This window comes from Cherax quadricarinatus, chromosome 61 (genome assembly GCF_038502225.1).
Source record: "Cherax quadricarinatus isolate ZL_2023a chromosome 61, ASM3850222v1, whole genome shotgun sequence".
NCBI classification, from domain to species: domain Eukaryota; kingdom Metazoa; phylum Arthropoda; class Malacostraca; order Decapoda; family Parastacidae; genus Cherax; species Cherax quadricarinatus.
In genome coordinates, this window is record NC_091352.1 from 11441133 (window position 1) to 11458632 (window position 17500).

Below are 17500 nucleotides of genomic sequence, written 5' to 3' on the forward strand. Positions count from 1 at the left end.
TACCTCCACTACATCACTTTGTAGACTGTTCCACTTTCTGACAACTCTGTGACTGAAGTAATACTTCCTAACATCCCTGTGATTCATCTGAGTCTTCATCTTCCAATTTTGACCCCTTGTTCCTGTATCCCATCTTTGGAACATTGTCTCTGTCCACCTTACCAATTCCTCTCACTATTTTGTATGTCGTTATCATATCGCCCCTATCTCTCCTGTCCTCCAGTGTCGTCAGGTCGATTTCCCTTAACCTCGGGTTCCAAACTGGTGCTGCATACTTCAATATTGGCCTGACATACACTGTATACAGGGTCCTGAACGATTCCTTATTGAGATGCCTGAATGCTATTCTTAGGTTTGCTAGGCGCCCAAATGCTGCGGCAGTTATTTGGTTAATGTGCGCCTCGGGAGTTGTGCTCGGTGTTATACTCACCCCAAGATCCTTTTCTCGAGTGAGGATTGTAGTCTCTGCCCCCCCCCTAGACTCTACCCTGTCTGCGGTCTTCTTTGCCCTTCCCCAATTTTCATGACTTTGCACTTGGTGAGGTTGAACTCTATGAGCCAATTTCTGGACCAGGCCTGCAGCCTATCCAGATCCCTTTGTAGTTCTGCCTGGTCCTCGTCCGATTGAATTTTTCTCATCAACTTCACATCGTCTGCAAACAGAGACACTTTTAAGTCTATTCCTTCCGTTATGTCGTTCACATATACCAGAAACAGCACAGGTCCTAGGACTGACCCCTGTGGAACCCCGCTTGTCACAGGTGCCCACTTGGACACCTCGTCTTGTACCATGACTCGTAGATGTCCTCCCGACAGGTATTCCCTGATCCATTGCAGTGTCTTCCCTGTTATCCCTGCCTAGTCCTCCAGCTTACGCACTAATCTGTTGTGTGGAACTGTATCAAAAGCCTTCTTACATTCCAAGAAAATGCCATCTACTCATCGCTCTGTGTGTGTGTGTGTGTATTCACCTGATTGTGGTTGCAGGGGTCGATTCATAGTTCCTGGCCCCTTCTCTTTACTGGTCGCTACTAGGTCACTGTGTGTGTGTTTGTGTGTCGTACCTAATAACTTTTTTTTTTACCTAAATTCTGCTGTACATGTCATAGGACATTTTAAATTTATTTAATATTGCTTAAAATCAATGATATATATTTTTTCATTAAGTTCAGATTGATTTTCGCTGATTTATTGAAAAAAATCCTCTCTGCTTATTCGGCAGAAAACATTCATGTTTTCTCGACCTAACTAGCCAATCTGACTTATTCAGCACTGCCTATCCATATATACTCCGAGTTTTTACTCCCGTTGTAGGGATTAAATTATTTTTCATGTTGGTGTAAAGGTGACTAGCAGCCTTAACGACCCCAGTGCAGTTTAGCGTCTCACTTGACAAACTAGTGGGTGTATCTGGGGAAGGTATGACACTGTGTGTGTAACTGGCTTGCCGGCTGGCAGAACCCGCCACCTGTGTGTCAACAGCGTTGATATATTATGAAAAAAAAGTGAGGATAGGAACAGTGTATGTCCTCAATATTTAGTGTTTTTGTGTGTATGTTGTGTTTATCCCGTACTGAGCAGTGGGCTCGAGCGTGTGTTTATGTACGTTGTACGTAGGCTAGTGGATCACGTCATGGTGAACGGGGGTGAACTGTCTCAGGAAAATTGCGTCTGTGGTGAGTCTTTTCCTTGCAGTTTGTAATACTTTTGTTTATATTATTTGGATGCGAAGAGTTACAGAAAAGCTGCCGCGTTTTAGTTTATGAAAAGTTATGTTTTTTCCTCTTTAAACATGACCCGTTAAGGGTTTAGCGCTGTGATAATCTCCTCTATGCAAGTGGTTGGTATTTCAAGAAGCGTTAAACCCGTTATTCAGCACGAGTACTGGAAAATCGATCCTCCGTCCGCTAATAGTGTGTAAAATATTTACTCTCAAGGAAGGTTCCTTGATGCTGGTGAGTCTCTGGAACTTTGTTTATTACTAAATACCGTATTTTAATTATGGAATGGTAATTTTATGGGGAACAAACAATGTGGTTGAAGTGACATGACAACTTTCATTTTTAAAAATCAACGTTTACTATTTAAAATTTTGAAAGTATACTCTTTTTTATCTTTCTCTTCTTCACTCATTACTTTTCATTTTTTTACACATCTACTGTCACAACCTTACAACTAAATCTCTGTCTTCAACAACACATCTACTGTATTTTAAACTACTTACAACTCTCTGTCACAACTCATCTACTGTCAAAAACTCTGTACGTAAAAACAAATTACAACCACAGCTCATTACAACATCACCTACACAAACCCTCACCTACCTGCAACTCCCCCCTCCACTTAACATCACCTACTCTGCAACTATACCTACTCCCATGCAACTATCACCTATACTACCCAACTATCACCTACAAACCGCAACTACCCCTTTCTACTACTGCAACATCCCCCACCCCGCCTATAAACCCTACCACGCAACTATCACCACTCAAACTTCCCTCTACTGCCTCCCCACTCTGCAGCTACCCTCTCTACGAACTTCCCTACTACTACCCCCTTCCCTTTCCCCCGCCATACCATGCCCCCCCCCACTCGCCCTCCCCTCCCCCAACTATTCAGCAATTTTCACTCCCCCCACTACACTCACACCCCTACTCTGCAACCCCCTACCCCCTCCCCTACTACTACCAACTTTCACCACACACGAAACTATCACCTACTACTGCAACTATCACCTACTACTGCAACTATCCCTCCCCCCCCAACTTCACCTCTTTCTCCACCCCACCACTACTCCAACTATCACCTCTACTACTATCCCCTACTACTACTCAATTTTCCCTCTCACTCCACTTCTACTCCCCCTAATTAAACTCCCCTCCACCCACTCTACTCCCTCCCCATTTACTGCCACCACTACCCACTTACACCACTTACTCACCCACTCCACTTACTCTACTACCACTTACAAACCCCCATTCCATTTCCACTACTCTACCCCCGACTACTACTCCCCTTACTACCAAACTACCCCCCTACTCCAAACCCCACCCACACTACCACCATCACTATTCCACTATCCACCATCCTACTCCCAACTCCCATACCAACACCCCCCCCCCTCCCCAAACTCCACCCCCAAACCCCAACCACCAACTACCACCAAACCCCACCAACTACCAAACTCCCCCCCCCCTACCACCAACTACTACTAAAAAATGTCATCTTTCCCATTCTCTGCTCAAACTTGTGCTGACGGTTGTAAACTCTTCTCCTCAGCCCCGACCCCTGGTAGGGGATTTTTTCAATATCAAAAAAATGGCGACTGCGTTTCGCCGACGTAAATCTGTTTGTATTCAACAAACCCGGGGGTTTTATCACCACAATCGTTGGTTTCCAGCAATCATTCGTATACATATGGCATTCAACGTGAACCCTTTGTGGGCTCGCCTTGAAGGGAAAACCAGGATCTTCGCCAGTTTTTACCCGTTTTTGAGAAGTTGTGACCCAGTACCGGATATAAAGGGCAAGTCACGCGTTTCTGTCCAGTTGCTGATTTTTCACGATACATCGGGGGTCGTGTGCGCGTGCCTTTGAGGCCAATAAATTGATATCGGACTTTTTTTGAACGTTATGGAAGATCCATGGTCCCCATGGGTAGGTGGTCGCCCCACTATGCTGGTCTTCAGGAGGGTCTTTTACGTTAAAAATGTCTACGTCGCCATTCCTTCGTACGTGAAACTGGAGGATTTTCTTTCCCCCGGTGCTTACACCCCGGGGAAAGGAAGAACTGCCCCCTCGGGGCCCCGATCACTAGGGGCTCGTGTGTTCCCCACCCCCATCGGGGCGTGGTCGTCGTCCTGACGGTGGGCCCCGTCAGGCCCCAATCGGGTTGTCGAGCTCCCCGCGTCTGCACGGGGGCGGGGTTGTCGGTGTCTGAGTCATCTTGTGTGACTCTAGGGGCTCCTCCCGCGAGGTGGAAAGGGAACAGTGAAATCCCCCAAAGGAGGCAGGTGATATACCCAATTGTATCCGATAAGTGACCATTGCATCGCATGAGTCTGTTCTGTGCCGTGTTCTAGAGGGATTATGGCAGATGGACGAAGCGGGAAGGAGGCGAGCCGTTGGGGAAACAAAACACCAAGTACTGACATGTCTGAAGATGCTGTTTCTGGAATGTTTTTCCCCGCCCTCCGATGATGTCTTGACCCTGGACCGTTCGGGAAGACGGGTCGGTCACGGTGGGGAGGTCGCGAGTCCAGGACACGGTAATACCCCGGGTTGCCAAAGGTGGGGGAAGTCCCTTGGTGCTTGCCGGAGCAAAAAAAAAAGGGTGGTACCCCCTGAAAAAAGCCACCAACACAGTTGGTGTGTAACTTTAATGCTTGGTTTGAAACCTGTCAAAAAGTGTGTGCAGGTGCGTGAGTGGTTGAACTTTTTCGTGGATGGTTTTTTTGCAGAACAAAACCATGGTGGAAAGTTTGTTTGAGATGGATTTTTGACATTTATTGACTCCCAGACGTATAAAAGGTGGAGTGGTTGTGTTATGCACCCCCTTTTTTAAACATTGGGAGGAAGGGGGGGGGGTCGCGGGGGGAGTCGTGGGATTGGGGGTAGTAGAAGGTTGGTTTTGAGGATATGGGCCAGCTGAACATGATGTTAATATAAAAAATACTTTTGTTAGAGATGTTTTGGGTATTTTTTTGGGCCCCCTGCCAAAATTACAGTGGTCGGTGGTGCGGGAACAAAGGGTGGGTTAAAGACGTTGAACCAGGGGGCGGGCTTTGCTTTTTTGGGTGACTTGTTGTCGGGGTTTGGGGTTGGTAGATTACCGAGGACTGACTTGGTTGAGCATCTTTTGTGTAGGGGCTTTGGGGATGTTTAGATAGGGGGTATGTGTCTCCGGGTGGTCGTAATCAATTCGTGTTTGAATGTCTTTTCTCCACCACCGCATCGTTTTGGGGAAAAAACTGAATCCGGATGCACAAAGTGAATGAAGGGGAAATATTCGCGGACTTCGGGGATCTATGGAGTAGCTCGGGAGGGGGGGATTTGAGACAGTGGGATGAGTTGAAGCCTCTTAAGGGAAATTTCATCGGTGTAAAGGGGCCACTCCCTTTGGGGTATGGTTTTCAAGGGGACCTGGAGGGTCATCTACAACAATGTTATGCCGGGGGGACATCTGGGGTTTCATGGGTGAATCGATGCTGTTAAAAAACAAATCCAAAATTGAAAAAAAGGTTTTCGATGGGGGCGCATTTCGAGGGGGGGTGAAAGGCTTTTTTGGGGTGACAAGCCTCTGCTTGTGTCTTGAAACCGACACTGGAAAGAAAATGAAAGTGGGGGTTTAGTGGTGCAGGATGAAGATGCGGGTATAGGAGGGGCAGGTCTTCCCCTGAGGGTAAGTTTTTTTGTCGATACTTGGGTAAGTTCTGATCAAAATAAAGACGTGGGTCATGGATAAGGATTTGGGGGGAGAAGATGCGAGTTAAATGATTATGATCCTTTCTGGGTGGGCCATATCAGGCAAAGGGGGGAGGCACACAAGGGAAAGAGTAAGGGGAAGGCTCCAGGCATTATGCATCCTTTTGATTTTATATCAAACATTGGAGGGAATAAAGGTTTTTTGGTTCATTTACTCAATGCGATGAAGGAGGGGTTAGGTCTATCTCAGCGTCGCGTGTTTCTTTTTGGAAATGTGATGTGCCGTTAGCGATTAAGGATACCTCCCATTCGTTGATGGTGGACTATAAACTTTGCGAAAAAATTGATGAATAAATTAAAGTGTTTGATAAGGTAATCCAAAAAGTCAGTTTGGTGTGCCAGGTAGGCAAAATGATGGTCTGGGAATATCAGGAGTTTTTAGGAATGCGGGGTGAGGGGGGGGGTGGTTTTTTTAGACGGGGGCCGCTTTTGATAGTGTGGAAAGGGGGTTCTGTGGGGAAATTTTGGTGGCAGGGTTTTGGGAAAAGAGGTCATCATGTGGGGGCCGTTCGTTGTACAATGGGCGGTTTTAAATACAAATTAATGGCAAGTTAGGTGTTTTTTTACACTTGACAGGGGCATTGTCGGGATGCCCCATCTCTAAATTTTTTGCATGATCAGGACCCACTGGGCTGTTTGGGGCGGGGGAAAAGAACATCGGGGTCCGAGATGGCCCGGGCCCTTTTGGGTTTTTAAAAGATCTACTGTGAATTCACGGAGCAATTGGGTTTTTTTGGGAGACTTGTTGACTATTTAAACTCGGGTGTGTTTGAAAAATCGAAATTTGGGTTGGGGGGGGGGGTGGGGGGTGGGGTGGATGCAGAGGGGGGGACTGGGTTGATCTTTACCATATGTGGTATTCATTATATGCGGGGGGTCGATCAGAGAGGGGGGTCCCCAAATTTGGGAGGGTTTAATAGTGTCTTGGGGCGCAAAAGTCTACGGGCCCCACAACCCTGCATCAAAGGGGGGTGGTCTTTTTCCTGCTTTATAGCAAAAATATGGCTGTTGCTGGGTGTATCCTCTGTTGCGGGGCGTCAAAAGTCTTTTGCGAGTTTATCGATTTTTTTGGGGTTCAGGATGCGATTGGCTACAAAAGGGGGTGGTGGAACCCAATGCATCAGAGAGGGGTTTGGGGCTATTTTCTGAGGTTCGTGTCTGGCATGTTACGTGAAGCGTCGTTTTCTCCGACTGGGGGGGTGATGGTGGGGTTTAAATGTTTTATCCGACCTGCGCAGGTGGTGGGAGGAGGAATTTTAAATTTGGGGCGACGCGATGCTTCGTTTTTTGAACGGGGATTGCGGGTTGAAAAATTTTGTCCTTAGAAAGGGCGGGTAGGGGTAGTCGTGGTGCAGTTGAAGGAATGTATCCTACTGGGTAATATATGGACGAGTTCAACAGTTGCGTCTGCCTGCTCAAGTACGGAATGTTTTTTTAAATTTTTGAATCTTGCCGTCCGGGGTGGTGTTGAAAAGGCGTTTGGAAAAAACTGGGGTTGCCGGTGCGGGATGGAGGAATCCTTTTCAGTTGTTTTCTTTAGACTTTAGGATGGTGGAGTGGTTCAGTAGGGTTTTTCATTTGATGGGGAGGTTTGTCGGATCCGGGTTTAGCGTGTAGGGGGGGTTTATTGCGTGACAACGTGCGGTGTCGTACGTTTTGGGCCCTTATATTTTCGTGTCAGGGGTATGGAACCCTTTATGGTAACGTATTAGGGGGTTTTTGCGGGGACGAAAGGGGAAAAAAGTCGAAAAAAGGTTGGTTTTGAGGGGGATGGGAGAGCTTCCGCCTGAATATAAACCCCCTTGAGTTAGAGATTTGAGAAGTTGAGTGTTGTGGGGAATCTCGGGGGTCGCTGGTTTTATTTTTTTGTCAAGTGCGTGAATGTTTTTTGTTCGAGTTTATGGTCTCCCTTTTAACGGGGATGACGGGAAAAATCTTACTGCGATTCAACTTTTAGGGAAAGTTTTCGTCATTTATGCCTCAATTAAAATCATTGGTGTACATTTTTTATATGGTGTGCTTCCCAGCACAGTTGAACGCTTATTTCCCTTTATACTTCATCCGTGTCCTTGCTTTTTAATAGTTTTGTATCTATAAGTATTGTTTTCTGTAACTGTGATAGAGCTTGAACTATATGTGGAGGGGCATTTTTTCAATGTGTGCATCTGTCAGTGTATAAGTTCACTTATTCTTGCTTTTTGATTGGAAAGTCAAATATCGTTAGTTTCGTTTTGTTATTTGATAATTTTATTGTTGTTGGGTCATCCTATTCCACCTTTGAACAGTAATGTCTTTTAGTTCTGATAATAACCCGGGGGTCGCCCCCAAATTTAAAGTATTGTTGTGCCTTTAAGGCACCGAGTTCTTAATTAATCTTGGGAACGTTGTGTGTTGGCAGGCGGAAGCCCGCCTATTTTCCAGATGAATATCGTTTTATAATACGTGATTGTTTTTGTATGTGTGTAATCCCGTGTGCTTGTTTTTTTCATTGTTTATTTGTATAGTTTTATATTTTTCCCGGTTTTTAATTTTTTATTTATTGTATTAAAATCTAGTTAGGCCGGATTGTTGACATATTATTTTTTGCCCATATCTATTTTGTACCTGATTTAAATAAATATAAAAAAAAACCACCACTACCACCTTCCCCCCAAAATACCCCTATACCCAAATACCACTACTACCCCTTAATACTAAATACTACTACTCCACCAACTACCCTACTACTCCAACTAAATACTACCCCCAACTACTTACCCCTCCAAAATCCCCACTACTCCCCCACCCTACCACTATACCCCTACCACTCCCCCAACCCCCCCCCTCTGCCACTGCACCCTCTGCTCTTCTGCCCTACCTTCCCCCCAACTATTACCAAAAACACTATACCAAGTACATTCTCCCAAGTACTATACTACGGATATATTTTTAATTTTCAATTTTACGTTGGAAAATTCCATTTTACCTAAATTTCCCAACAGACTGACAGTAAGTAGAAAAACTTAAAAATTCCGTGATAAACAGAATTTTTAACTTTTAACGCCAAACAAATAGCCATTCAAAACTAGGGGGAAAGAAAAAAATTTTTTCACACAAACTCTAAGGCCAAAATTTAAAACTGGTTTCCCGTTTGGAAACCCCGGGCCCCAAAATTTAAAACCCCGGGTTTCCCAAATTTGGGAAAACTCCAGGTTCAAATTTGGGAAAACCCATTCCCAAATTTAAAACCCCCGGGCCCAAATTTTGGAAAACCCCGGGTTCAAAATTTTGGGAAAACTCAGGTTCAAATTTGGAAACCCCAGGTTTTAAAACTCAGGTTGAAATTTTGGGAAAACCCCGGTTTCAAAATTTTTTCCCATTTAAAAAAATCTGTAAATTGAGTTTACGTAATTGCCTTTTTTTTAATTGGTGCATTCGTTTTTAAGTTTGGGTTTCCGTCTAGAAAGGCATATTGATGCTGGTGGTGTCTGGCTCTTGCTCAAAGGATTTGGAGGTACTTTTCCCTCGGATCGAACTCTGTTTATCTGCCATTTCCCAGATGTTTGGCTGCTAGGTCATTAATTATTCCCAGTTGATATATATTTGCCGATTTTGGTAATCCATTTCCCATACATGAACATTTTCCTTATTTTAACACTATTAGGAGTTTTATCAAGTTATGCAATACTCCCCCAATAATAATAAATTTACATAAAATCCCTTTATGGGGGGGAATTCAGACCAGAATTTTGTTTAATCTTTTGGTATAAACCTTTGTAATATACCCCAAACAAATTGTTTTTTAAAAAGGGCCGTAAAACACTGGGCCCTAAATTAAAAAATTTTTCCGTCCTGAGTGTGTGTGTGTGTGTGTGTGTGTGTGTGTGTGTGTGTAACACAAAGGGTCAATATTTATATGACTTCCAGGGGGTGTACCCGGGCCCGGCTTCTATACTTTTTTTCGGGGCCCCCTCCTCACCCCAAAAGGCATATTAAAAAAATTTAAAAGTGAAACATAAAAGAATAACCATTTCCCACAGCAGTGTTACCAGAAGAAGTCCCATTAGAGAAACCTTCTGGGCAACTTCACAATGTCCGAAGTTTTAAATGTTCACCTGTTTCTGACAAGGAGAAAAATATTCCACTGACTTTTAAAATAAATACCTGTACGTTTAATGGAGAGCATACAACACTGACTCTTTCCACGTTCGCATCGCTATTGGGCCGTCCCGGGTTGCTCCCCAATAACCCCCTGATTAGTTGGCTTTTCGATGTTGCCCCGTGTATGGCTCTGTAAGCCCTGTTTGCGCGCTCTCTAGAATTGAAGCAAGATCCCCTCCATCGAAACCCTTTTCCAACAGCTTGGAAAATTGAGGTTGGCGAATTGGAAATTGGGCGACTGACCGGGGAAAACAAAAATTTTCGGTTAGTCCTCCTTTTTTGAGTCCCCCAAATCAAAAAGGAAAACCCTTCAGTGTGGCTGGACAGAAAAGGAAAAAATTGACGATAAAAGAAGACGAAGGGAAAAGGTAAAACGATGAAGAAGAAAAAAACTGCCTTAAAAACTTTTGGGGGGCACCCAATAAAATTTCTCAGTGCCCCCAAACAATGGGGGTGCCCTCCTGGGAACGTCCAAAAAAAAGACATTAGGAAGGTAAAATATTTTGTTTTGGGGATAGCCAAGTTGGGGTATATGGATGGGGGCGTTTTTTGCTTGAAGGACAGGAGTGGGAAAACGGGGTTTGCTTTCCTGGGGCTGGGATGGAGGATTTTTTAGCCGTCTGGATGACATCATGAGGGTAATGGGAGCAACCCTTTACCCTGCTCAGTGTTTTGGGAACGGGGTTGGCGGGGCCCGGGGAGTGGGGGACCTGATTGGGTTTGGGCCCAACAAAAAATTGGGAAAGTAAGGTGGGAGACCCCCCTCAAAATGTGGTATTTTTAAAGGAGGGGTTGGGAAAAAAAGAATTTTTGCCCAGGGCAATTGGTGCCCAATTGCTGGCGGGAACAAAAAATTGAGAAAATGCGGTAACATTCATTGCCCTGGGAACTCTTCTAGGAAATGACATGTATGCCCAGGGGGGTTCACTTATCTGGTTGGGGATGGGGGCACTAAAAACTGCAGGGGGGGGGGCAGTTAGGACTTTAAACTAAAAATAGTTAGTGGTTTTGGGTTTTTGGAAAAACAGTGAAGTCCCAGTGTAGAAATTACAAAGTTATGGGGAACAAATTTTAATAAAAAAGAACAGATAGATATTAAAAAACCAAAGGGACCTTGGGGGGTAAGGACAGTAATAGGTTTAGTAAAAAAAAAAAGGGGAAATAGGAAAGGAAGGGTAAAAAGAAGGAAATTTTAATTTTATTATGCTAATTCCGTAGTGCTAGGAATAAGATGGCCCGAGTTGAGATTAGTTGTAGTGTGGGAAAAATTGTGATTTCCTTAATGAAGGACGTGGTTTAATTAAAAAAGTCGGGATGGGAATGTCATATTCAGGGTTTTAAATTTTTCCCAAAAAAGATAAAGTTTTGGGGGGGGTGGGGTGGATTGTTTTTCCCGGATCAGCAGACTTTTTCAAAAAAACAGGTGTGTCTGAATTTAAACAAAAGGGGTCTTTTTTGGATGAATTTTAGGGGGCATGAAAAACTGTTTTTTGGGGATATATACCGCCCCACAAATTAAAATAGGGACCAAGGGGAAACTACTAGGGGAAAAATTGTTAAGGCCAAAAGGCACGATAATGTAGTAATTAAAAGGGGGCTTTGTAGTCATGTTGTTTGGGGAATTTCTTGACTGGGAATTTAAATCATCGACTTTTTTTAAAGTATTTAAAGGTTGTTTTTAAAGCGTTTGTGAAGAATTTAAAGGAAATCCTTCCTTGACTTAGTTATGGCAAACAATGAACCCCTTTTAAATTTTAAAATTTCAGAAACTGGGGTGCAAAGGCCACAAATCAATTACATTTAGCATTGAATGGAAATTGAAAGGAAATAACGATAACCAGTAACCCGTCCCCATTTTTTTAAAACAAGAAATTTCGATGGTCTTAGAAAAACATTTTCATCTGTTGACTGGGAAAAAACGAAGACTATCAATAAGACGTTTTTTGAACACAAAAAACATGCTGCTCGAGCGTTTATCCCATATAAAAAAAATTTGATCAAATAGAAATGACCCAAAAAAAGGATGAATAATAGGCTCAAATATCTCTAGGGCTTTAAAAAAAATTTATATCAAAGAAGGGGGGGTCATCTTATGAATCAGTATATTGAAAAAGAGGGTTAAAAAGGGGATAAAAAAAGGGACTATGAAATTAAAAATTTCTAGGGATTCTAAAACTAAAAAAGTTTTTTTTGGTCTATAGGGAAAAAAAGTTAAAAAAGATATTCCCCTTTAAAAAAAACTATGGGGCCTTTTACAAAGAAAAGAAATTTGATTTTAAATAATTATTTTCTCTAAATTTTACAAGGGGAAAAATAACAATATTCCAGTAATTAATTTTTTTTAGTGGGCTGAAGAGAAAAATTTTGTAACATCACAGTCACTAGTGAGATGGGTTTTAAACGAATAGACAGACTGGAAACCAAAAAAAAGTCCCGGGTCCTGATGAGGTTTTCAAAAGGGTTTTGGTTCAAATGGAAATCTGGAACCATTAACTAATATTTTTAATTTATCTCTTCAAACAGGTGTAATTAATATAAAGATTTAATTAATTCCTATTTTTTAAAAAAGGGGGGAAAGTCGTTGCCTCAAATTCTTAATAAACCGACCTCAATTGTGGAAATTACTATCAATTATGGGTGGGATTATGAAGCCATCTCGAAAACATAAGTTAATTTTATTCTCGCATGGATTCACAAAAGGCCAGTCTTGTCAACTAATTTATTCTTTTTGTAAAACTTTTGAGGCTTTGAAAAATAAAGGAAATTTTATATATTTACTTAGATTTTAGTAAGGCTTTTGATGGGTTCCGCACCATAGACTGTTAAAAAAGTGGCAGCTCATGGCATTGGGGAAAAGTGCTCTCGTGGATCGAGTCATGGCTCATGACGGGGGCAGAAAATTGTCCATAAATTGGGGTTTAAAACCCGGGGGGGATCTGTAACCCAAATGGGTTTTCCCCCAGGGATGATCTTGGGCCGGGTTTTTTATAATATATATCAAGTCGATGAAATTACTTGATTGAGCAAATTCCCAATTTACACAAGAAAGGTGGATTTGGGCAAACGTGGTGTTGTTGGAAATTCAGGAGGATTTAAACAAACTCTTTCTTGGTCAGAAAAGTGGCAGTGCAGTTCAATTTTAGATAAATGCAAGGTTCTGAAAAATTAAAGGGGGCCCAAACCCCAGCCCTTTTAAAATTAAATGATGTAGGGAAAAGCCATACAGATTGCAAAAGGACTTGGGGGGTTTTGGTGGGGGCAATAAAAACAAACCCAAAACAACAATGCCTAAAACTTCTAATAAGGCCCAAAAAGATTACTGGGGTTTATATAAAAAGTGTAAAAACCCTTAAGTCCAGGGTCATCTCAAACTTTTTTGAAATAAATGGCCTGAAGTTGGATGGACAAAGATGTAGCAACGAATTTTTGTCATGGCAATATAAGAGGCGAGAAATGAACAGTATATTAATGAGGGCGGTTGACTTGTTGATGCGTTGATTAGTGGCTGTTGATTCAAGAAGTTGGAGGTGCTCTTCATCGCATCAGACTTGATTACCTTCAAATTAAATATTAAACTGGTATAAAATACCGTCATGTTGTTAGGTAAGACACACATGCATCACTTAGTCATCTCTTCACATCTTTTCTGCTTCTACCAACTTTTCTGTACTCGACTGAAGGAACCTACTGTGTAGGCGAAAATTTTCGAAATAAAGATGCCTAACTGTTACATATGTGTCTTGCCTAACTACCTTCAAATTCTCCACGAGCTGTATCGCCCCTCCGGGTTTAGAGTTCCCCCCCCCCCATGACTATACTGGCTGGTTACTGACTGGCTCACGTGACTACGAATGGTTCATAAATATGGATAAAAAGTTGAATAACACTTTTTGCTTTATGAGAACATGAGGCTTCAGGTATTTTGTCATTTTAATGCTGATATTTTATTGCCAGTTTAATACAGGTATTGTGCGCGTTTGTTACAGATATTTTACTGCAAGTTTATTGCTGTCGCTTATTAAGCATATGTATGGTAAAGCGTCAAATCCGTCAGGAACATGCGACTGCGGGATGAGAGGCAGTCAGAAAATGAAAAATAGCTCCAGTTTCTTGGACCAAGAGCCCTTCACCAACCTCAGTTAAAAAGAGGCTTTCGGGAAAGTTCATACCTTTTTATAAGATTATTTTTTTTTTTTTATCACACTGGCCGATTCCCACCAAGGCAGGGTGGCCCGAAAAAGAAAAACTTTCACCATCATTCACTCCATCACTGTCTTGCCAGAAGGGTGCTTTACACTACAGTTTTTAAACTGCAACATTAACACCCCTCCTTCAGAGTGCAGGCACTGTACTTCCCATCTCCAGGACTCAAGTCCGGCCTGCCGGTTTCCCTGAATCCCTTCATAAATGTTACTTTGCTCACACTCCAGATTATGGTGACAAGTTATTAAGTGTAATTTAAATTTTTCTAGGTGAAGTTATGTTGAAGAATCAAGGTGTCTGGTCCCTTCACGAGGATTCCCTTGATCCTGATGAAGGTCTGGTCCCTTCACGAGGATTCCCTTGATCCTGATGAAGGTCTGGTCCCTTCACGAGGATTCCCTTGATCCTGATGAAGGTCTGGTCCCTTCACGAGGATTCCCTTGATCCTGATGAAGGTCTGGTCCCTTCACGAGGATTCCCTTGATCCTGATGAAGGTCTGGTCCCTTCACGAGGATTCCCTTGATCCTGATGAAGGTCTGGTCCCTTCACGAGGATTCCCTTGATCCTGATGAAGGTCTGGTCCCTTCACGAGGATTCCCTTGATCCTGATGAAGGTCTGGTCCCTTCACGAGGATTCCCTTGATCCTGATGGTCAATTCAATAAAGCCTTCCATTTCTTGGATTAATTCAGTTTACGTCTCGTAGCCCCCGGCGTTGTGCGGCCTTCAGGCTTCATGAATATAATCTATTCCCTATACTTCTACGCTAACGTTTGTACTCGGCCTATTTAGTTTCATACACAAATAACCCTCACACAGGAGAAGGAGAGAAATTTTCGACGATATTTCGGTCCGACTTGGACCATTGACTAGTTAAGTTTGGGTCCAAGTCGGACCGAAACGTCGTTATAAGCTTCTTTCTCCTATGTGCGGATTATCTACGTATTCAAGTCGCGGTATTGTGCCTATTTATTCTTTAATTTCATGTTCTTTGCCTCTGCTTTTTCTCCAATTCCTGTTTCTTCAATAATTTTAATTTTAACTCTGACCTTGCTGGCAGCTCTTATAGGCTACAAAACCTTCCAAAATCTAAAAAAAAATTATACCAAATGCAGCCATGTGGATCAGTGACCTCGGGAATGCTATTACTGGATTGTAATTTTAATTAGCTATCAAAAATTTGCTGTTTAGATTAGCACAAATTTGCCCCATGAAAGAGTAGGATTTTTTTTTTTTTACTAGGATGAATGCAGAAGTGTGTAATGTTTACTAAGCTGCCGGCGCGTTGTATGTCTCGAAAAATTAAAACATAGTTTTAGTGTGTGTGTGCTGTTGCCTGCCTGCTTTGTGCCAGTGTTTTATAAGCTCTTGTAAAACTGTTTTTTTTTTTGTATCGGCTTCAAAAGGAATGATGTTGAGCTGTTGATGGTGATAAGTAAGATCGGTACAGTCCTCAGGTTGTTCTTCAACTCTATATATCCTTGATTAGGCCTCATTTAGACTATGCTGCTCAGTTCTGGTCACCGTATTACAAATGGATATAAATGCTCTGGAAAACGTACAGAAGAGGATGACAAAGTTGATCCCATGTATCGGAAATCTTCCCTATGAGGATAGACTGAGGGCCCTGAATCAGCACTCTCTAGAAAGGCGTAGAATTAGGGGGGATATGATCGAGGTGTATAAATGGAAAACGGGAATAAATAAAGGGGATGCAAATAGCGTGCTGAAAATTTCCAGCCAAGACAGTATTCGCAGCAATGGTTTAAAGTTGGAAAAATTCAGATTCAGGAAGGATATAGGAAAGCACTGGTTTGGTAATAGAGTTGTGGATGAGTGGAACAAACTCCCGAGTACACTTATTCAGGCTTAAACATTGTATAGTTTTAAAAATAGGTTAGATAAATACACGAGTGGGTGTGGGTGGGTGAGAGTTGGACCTGACTAGCTTGTGCTGCTGGGTCTGGTGCCGTGCTCCATCCTTGAGTGGAGGTGACCAGACTGGGTGGGTCATTGGGCTAATCCGGGCGAGGGGGACATGACCTGCTCCGCATGGGTCAGTAGGCCTGTTGCAGTGTTCATTCTTTCTTATGTTCTTATGTACATGTGTTTAGTACTGACCTCGGTGCGTTTGCCTGATCAGTTTCTCGGTAGATTTGCATGGTCACCTTGCCTGGTACCTTCGCTCGGTGCTGGGTACGTTTGCCTAGTGAGTTCCCACGGTGTTTAGCACGTTTGCTCACTAAGTGTATACGGTGCATGATATGTGTAGTTAGTTTTTTGGTTGCTTGATTCTTTTGCTAACTGCGCTAACTTGTTCCTTTGTAAGTTAACCCGTAGACCACTTTCACATTACTCAACTAACCCACACATAGGAGAGAGAAGCTTACGAAAATATTTTCGACTTTGTTTACAACGAAAAAAAATTAATATAGTATATATATACCTTACTCTAGAAGACGGGCAACGGAACCAAGCTACACTTCCAGTCAGACTAGCAGGCATTGGTGTCCGCAAGTCATCACAGATTGCGTTACCTGCTTTTCTGTCCTCGTGTATTGCATCCAGAGAGCTTGTAGCAGCTATTCTCCCTGAACATCTTAGGGACAAGATTGGAGTCCAGGACCAAAAATTCATTGACGGAGCAATGATCTGGGATAATCTAACGGGCTCTGAAGCCAGACCTGCTCCCTCAACAACTACAAACAATCGCACTGGGATGGTCCAATAGTGGAAAATATTGCCTAAACAATGCTTCAGTGTGTGTCAGGGAAGGACAGAGCCCGCCTCCTGGCAGTGAGAGCCCCTCATGCTGGGGACTTTCTGTTGACTGTTCCCAACTCCAGCCTTGGCACACGCCTCGACCCACAGACCATCCGCATCGGTGTTGCCCTTCGACTTGCCGCCCCTATTCTCGCCGAACACAGGTGTATTTGTGGCAGTGAAGCAGCAGGCCGATTCGGGTACCATGGTCTTCTGTGCCGTAAATCCGAGGGAAAGATTGCAAGACATGAGGAGGTTAATAACATTATCAAGAGGAGCCTCACAACAGCTGGATGCCCAGCAGTAAGGGAGCCACCCCAACTATGCAGATCTGATGGCAGCCAGAAGCGTCCAGATGGTATCACTCTTCAAGCCTGGACAGATGGGAAGCAGGTGGTGTGGGACTATACATGTGCATCTACCTTGGCTGATACCTATCTCCAATACACCAGGGAGGAAGGAGGGGCAGCTGCCAGCTTCAGGGAGTCCCAAAAGTCTAGAAAATATGGAGAACTTGCCCATCATTATATGTTTGTTCCCATAGGCTCAGAGACCCTTGGCTCATGGGGAAAGAGTGCATCTAAATTCCTTAAGGAGCTGGGAAAAAGACTCATCAGGGTAACTAGGGATCCCAGGGCAGCTAGTTTTCTGTTCCAGCGGCTCAGTGCGGCTGTTCAAAGGGGTAATGCCTGCTGTATTTTGGGCACACGCCCCAGCTCTGAGGAGCTGGATGAGATTTTCGCCTTATAATCGGTGATACACACGTAACAACATGTACCGTATATGCCACCTTTATATCAAGAATGTATCTCTTAAATCTTCTGTACCATATTATGTAATAAAATATTCCTATTGGTAAAAAAAAATATACATATTAAAAGATGGGGTGGTAGGGGAAGTGGAATAT

The 17500-nt window shown here is 43.2% G+C and overlaps 1 protein-coding gene across 1 annotated transcript in view; it reads left to right on the forward strand.

The window, feature by feature from the left end:
- The first annotated feature begins 1511 nt into the window (after window positions 1-1511).
- LOC128699364 (E3 ubiquitin-protein ligase RNF216) overlaps window positions 1512-17500 on the forward strand; it is a 169523-nt gene continuing 153534 nt past the window's right edge. The window contains exon 1 of the mRNA XM_053792035.2: window positions 1512-1676. The gene's annotated coding sequence lies outside the window, so the exon portion shown is untranslated. The remainder of the gene's footprint in view (window positions 1677-17500) is intronic.